The following is a 5,792-nucleotide window of genomic DNA, read 5'->3' as shown; positions in this document are numbered from 1 at the left end:
TGTGTGTGTGTGTGTGTGTGTGTGTGTGTGTGTGTGTGTGTGTGTGTGTGTGAGAGAGAGAGAGAGAGTGAGTAAGTGTTTGTGGGTAGGGATAAGAAAATGTTTGAGATAAAATGTGAACCTGCAACAGTTCCCCTTTTGAGTCAGTAATAGCGATAGCCTAAACACAGGTCATCTTAGGTTCTGTGAACAATATATTCTGAGAAACCCTACTAATGACTGCACTTCCTCTAATTGAGTATGTTACCTCAGTGTGTTTAATTAAGCAACATAGCATTTAATTAAAATATGCCATGAAGTCCACAAAAAATGATGGTGGAAAGTATATAGTACTTATTGTATATAGTATGTAATATTGAAGTATCTGAGTTTTACTTACAAAAATCTTGCTTTAAACCTCAGTAAAACTATGTGTTTAGTGGGCTTCAAAGAAATTCAGTTAAACCTGAGATACAGTAGTATCTAATGATAGATGTATGTTTTTTACCTGACACAGCAATTGGGGTTTAAACCACATAATATAGTAACCTCACCTTGCTCCCACACGAGATCACATCAGATTTATTGCAAACTTATTATGTAGATTTATTGTGAATCTCCCACACTTATCATTTGTTACTCTCAAACCCTATGGAACTTGATTAAATGACCGAATGCTTAGAATCAGTATCTCGCTGCACACTCAGCGATGTTACTCCACATTAAACCATAAAATATTCAGAATAAATGTGACTTTAAGATCCCTTTTCTCATAATTTAAATAGTTAATGCATTTCAAAACTGATATGTGTAACGCGAGGAGTCAGAGCAGGATACGGTGACGAATTGCTTGTAACAGAAACATACGTTTATTCAACCAAACAACAAAGACGACATAACTCGCAGGCTAAACACCGACAGCAGAACAAAAGGGGTTTTATACAGCCGCAAACGAGGACCAGAACTACAAACAGGCGTGACACATGGTGTGCCACACAAACGAACTCACACGCGCGCATGCACGAACGCAGGGAGACGTCTATGAAGAGGGGGCTGTATCGTGACGATATGTTGATCTCCATATCTCTATCAGGACATTCTCCATTTACACACCATGTATATTATAAGATCTGGGCGGGGCTATATTGTTTAAAAACAGCCACGGAACTATCTTTAAAACGAGAACAGTGGGTTTTGTGTGACTAATAATTTTGGAATTATCATTAAATTTGGAATGATCAGCATGGCCAAAGCCTGTACTAAGTGGGAACTGCGTTTATCTGATTATGGATTAAGTTTTGTATTCATATAATATTCAGAGCCATTTTTTTTCTTTCTTTCTTAGCAAACAAAAAGTTATTGTTTCACACAAAGGTGTTTCTACTCATATATGTATTCTGGTAAATGAGTACCAAGTACTACTATAACAGATTGTAAGATTGCAAGTCTACCTGTCAATTAACAATAAGACTGACTAGTGCGCGTGCATTTTTACAAATTTTTTTGGGTAGAAGGTGGGGTCATGATCAGTATAAATATGAATGAGTTTCATCAGAAGGATTCAACTCTGCATTATCTGCTTGATTTGCTCTGCAGTTTCCAACAAAACCATGGTAAGTTATTTCAGTCTAAAAATATATACTGTACATATGTATCCTTATGTAGTTGAACAAGTTCTTAGATTAGTACACATCTAGATTAGTAGATCACATCCATTTATGCCTCCTCTGATGTATATGAGACCTGCATCTTTTTGTGAACTAGATGTATAGCATTATCAAATACATCAAACACCTCAGAGTAAATATAGAGGTGAACTTTCCACTTCTATATTACCATGCAGCCAGGTGAACATATGATGCATAGTGATGTTAGACCTGTTGGCGTAGTTAAACTTGTTCTCAAGGGAATGCCACAGGTTTCCCAAGCACTGCAGCACAACAAGCATTACTAGCATGCTGGAGTAAGGCTTCAGTTTGAACATCCTCTCTGTACCTTATATTTACAGCCGTAATGCTGCAAAGATTTTGGGAAATGGACCGGGCTGTTGTTATAGTGAGTGTTGGTTCTTTTCATGCCTTTGGTATTGTGTCACTGCAGGCACTCAGTGGAGCTCTGAGAGGTTGTTTCATGCTCTGTGTTCTCTTCCTGTACATGAGAGGAGCCGACGCTCTAGATGTGGACCAGAACACTCTGGCTCACATTATCACTTACATTCAAAAAACGTAAGCAATACAAATGTAATTATGTAAAAACATGTGCCTTATGAGTTATACAAACATAAGGAAAATAGATAATTCTGTGAATTATGATATTAATAAAAATTAATAATTAATAATAATATATAATTATTAATAATTATGATAACAGTTGAGTCAACTGTTTTGTTTATTACAGGTTTAGTCCTGGTGCTGATGTTCAGTATGCGGTGGCCATCAACATTCCAGCTCAAAAGTGTGCTGCAGGTTTTTTTCCTGATCAGGATAAAGAATTCCTTGCAGGCAATGACCCAAAAACTGTCAAAGATTGCTTAAATAAAAGAGACATTTATGAAAGCAAAACAATGATTGGGGCAATGCCGAAGAATAACGCTCACTCTGAGTCACGGCTGCTGAGGCGAGTAGGTACTGGCAAATCTCCCATGGAGAACCTCCTTAACCAACAAAACGACAGCTGTGTAGTTTTCTACACATACAACTCGCCCTGCCTTGGTACCTGTCTATGTGGTTCAAGTAAATATAGCATTCTCAATTTACTCAAGATATTCCAAAATCATCAAGGTCCAGAAGCTTTTGCTTTCAAAAAGATTTTTGGCAGTGAGTCTAGAAAACAGCGTCGTGAATGCTTTGCCAAAGTAAACAAAGAAATTCGTCTCTATTGCTGTATCACTGGAGAATGCAAAGCTTGCTTTAATGAAGGGAGCTTTAGTAAGGTTTGCTGAAACTTGACAACTGTGTTATTGGTCTCCACAGCACTCTGGTGCTCTATACAACACTGTATAAATACAATCTAAGGATAAAAATCAGTAAATAAATACATAAAGCTGTATTAAAGATTACTTTTTATTGTTGTAAATATAAGCAGTGTGTGTGTTTGTGTTTTGGGAAGTAAATATTTTCTTGATCTTTAGATAATCATCTTCATCTCTGTCACAGTGGCTGTAGTATGAACTGTGGCTCTGCTATACACCATAACACAAGATGTGTTTAACTGACAGTAGCAGGAACACTGCTAGTATGTCTGGAGTCTGTCTAAACCTTCCACTAGAGGCCAGTAATACATCACTGGATGTGTGTCCTGTGGTGCAACAGCAAAAACTTTTCAGTGAAATGGGATGTGTACAGGCAGGGGTGCAAGGCTGTGTAAGGGCACTGTACAGGCAAGGGTGTGAAGCATTCTGGACCAATCCAACAGAGTGTACTCTTTGAGGTACACTGAACATTGGCGCAGAAAAATATATGAACTTATGCTCACATCATTAACATTGTTAGGCATGGTTTTCATGAAATATGATCAGAAACTACATTTCTACCTAAATACCTAAAAAAAAATAAATAAATAAAAATTGTAGACTTTCTGATTGTGAGAGAGTAGCTGGTATCCTTATTCTCCAAAGCTTGCACATACAACACACTGTGAGTGAGTAAAGATTTTATTCTATTGCAGTTGGGGAGCCAAGCCAGTTTTACAGCACTTCTTCAAAGTACGCATATATTCTGCTGCCCATTGCTCTCTCAAACAGTGTTCTGGATGCCTCAGGCATGATTAATGCGGCCTTCACTTTGTCTTCAGAACCCTTGTAGCAGGGTGAATGGGTGACATCATGGTGACATACACAAGCTTCAGCTCACCCAACGAGAGCACATCACCCCACTTATTCGTGTACCCATCAGTTGATCCTGATGATCGATTTTCCTTGAAAATAAATCTGACAAAGATGGACTCATTTTATTTTTGGTCCACCAACCCTAACAGTAAGATAAGAAACACTTTAAAACCCTGTTACTCAAACACAGAGTCCCTTTTACTGACATGAACATGTAACACTGTGGTATATAGTATTCAGTGGAACTAAAGTCACTTAATTTAATTTGGTAAACATTAAATTAAAAGGCTGTACTTTAATTTTCATATAACTTAATGCTTAAACTATGTTGCAAAATGCCCTTGGCATAATTGTCACGGTAGGCCAGTCCACTACCGGGAGGGACACGCCCACTCCAGACGAGGACCGAACCACTAACCTGCCCCGTTCACAATCACCTGCTTTTTGACAGGAGACACCTGCTCCTCATTACCTGTCACTTTAAATTCCTGCAGGTTCGGAGAGATAGCGCTGCGCATTAGCGGTCGAGACCTCAAGTGCCCGTCGGTGCAACGCTGATACTACGAAGAGGATTCGTCAGAGTGGTTTTGTGTTATTGAAATCCTAATGGAAAATAAAGAACAAGTCCGTTCCGCCTCGCTTCATCTGTGCTGCCTACGTCACAATAATTGTCTTTGATATTGTCAGTGTGTGTATCTTAAAATCAACAGCAATTATAAAATGGTCAAAGTCAGTGGAAATAAACAACATTCTGCAAATTCATCAATACAATCTGCATTGTACTTTGGAGGCCTGTAGACTGTATACTAGTAATATTCTTGGCATCCCTGTCAGAACTGCATAGAGATGCTCAAAGCACATAAACTAATCTAATGATAACTGCTTGCATTGAAAGGAACCATTAAATAGAGCAGCTGTATCTCCACCTTTACAGCTGGTGCAAGAGACAAGTTTGGTGGTGCTGAATCAATTAATATGGTTGCAGCACTACGTTCATTTAACCATGTTTCAATTAAAATCTTAAAATCAAGCCCAAACGCTATAATAATACAATTTATTAAAGGACATTTGTTTTTGAGTAATATCTAATATTGAGAAGAGCCTACTTAGTAGGTTACTTAGTTACTTAGTTTTCTTCAAAAGCTGTGAATCACATCTTATATACTGCAGGTTGGACACATTTATAGTATTTGACATGTACTCCGTTTCTGATAAACACTGGAATGGGTGAAATTACAGGCTCCTGTTGGCAATCATTTCTCATTTCTTTTAACTAGAAACCACAAATTGTGTCATGTAAAAATAGATAACACAAGATAAAAGATATGTTTCAACATGCACAGATGAGTTCATCTCTGTCGTCCTAAAACAGGCTGAATAACAGGGCGTTTTCTACATCAACTCATAATGTAGCAAAAACTGAAATAAATCATTAAACAGTCTGTTACTTGTTAATCCTAGCATTGATGCTGTCATGCATTTATAGAAGAGAGAAACAATGAGGTTAAACACTGTACTGGTAAGTGTGTTATCAAAGAGCATTGCACTGCATTCAGTATAAGAGTCTTTAGATTTTGAAACATGAATGATCTGATTACTGATTTATGCATATAGGTCTGAGTCTAATGGAGCTGACCAGAGTGATGAGGAGAGAAAAAGAGGGAGAAGAGACACAAGCCATGAGAGGAAAGCAGACTGAGAGAAGGGAGGTGCAGGGAGGAGATGAGAGTGAAGATAAAGGTCAGCAACAGCCCTGAAAAACAGGTGTCAAAGCAGAGAGAAAATAGAGGGGAAGAGAAGAGCAGAGGCTAATCCAGAGAACAATGATCCAGAGAACGATGATCCAGTGAATGGTGATCAAGAAAACGATGATCCAGAGAACGATGATCCAGAGAACGATGATCCAGAAAATGATGACCCAGAGAACGATGATCCAGAGAACGGTGATCCAGAGAATGGTGATCCAGAAAACAATGATCCAGAGAAA

At 38.2% G+C, this 5,792-nt stretch overlaps 1 long non-coding RNA gene across 1 annotated transcript; it reads left to right on the top strand.

Annotated features, from left to right (window-relative positions):
* Window positions 1-942: 942 nt before the first annotated feature.
* On the top strand, window positions 943-2,453 carry LOC113578732 (uncharacterized). Its single transcript, XR_014117910.1, has 4 exons — window positions 943-1,592; window positions 1,988-2,034; window positions 2,141-2,204; window positions 2,377-2,453. It is a non-coding gene; the product is annotated as an uncharacterized LOC113578732 (long non-coding RNA).
* Window positions 2,454-5,792: the final 3,339 nt, after the last annotated feature.

Source organism: Electrophorus electricus, chromosome 17 (genome assembly GCF_041902795.1).
Source record: "Electrophorus electricus isolate QZ-2024a chromosome 17, ASM4190279v1, whole genome shotgun sequence".
In the NCBI taxonomy this organism is placed as follows: domain Eukaryota; kingdom Metazoa; phylum Chordata; class Actinopteri; order Gymnotiformes; family Gymnotidae; genus Electrophorus; species Electrophorus electricus.
This window is presented reverse-complemented; position numbering and strand designations above follow the sequence as displayed.